Source organism: Habropoda laboriosa, unplaced genomic scaffold (assembly GCF_001263275.1).
Source record: "Habropoda laboriosa isolate 0110345459 unplaced genomic scaffold, ASM126327v1 scaffold698, whole genome shotgun sequence".
Lineage (NCBI taxonomy): Eukaryota > Metazoa > Arthropoda > Insecta > Hymenoptera > Apidae > Habropoda > Habropoda laboriosa.
Window position 1 is genome coordinate 253,727 of NW_017100789.1, and position 267 is coordinate 253,993.

The 267-nt window shown below is 35.2% G+C and overlaps 1 protein-coding gene across 1 annotated transcript in view; it reads left to right on the top strand.

Moving 5' to 3' along the window:
- The window catches only part of LOC108577234 (serine-rich adhesin for platelets-like), a 194,090-nt gene that overhangs the window by 187,202 nt on the left and 6,621 nt on the right, over window positions 1-267 (top strand). The window lies entirely within an intron of this gene.

Consider the following 267-nt stretch of genomic DNA (forward strand, 5'->3'; position numbering starts at 1 on the left):
GAAACAGTAATTACGCGTCTCAACAGCCCGACATCGAAATAATAGTAATACCCAGACTTTATTAAGCTACGACTAACAATATAGAGTGTACAAATCTTCGAGCAAAAGAAACTGAATAATGGTAGAGATGCAAGACGACCTGCTGTTATAAAACATAAGTCGATTGTGCAACTTGGAAGCACAGTATTTAGATTCTAACCAAAAGATAACAGTAGCCTTCTCTTCTTACAAAATATAATTCACCAGATACAATTTTAATAGCCTCCA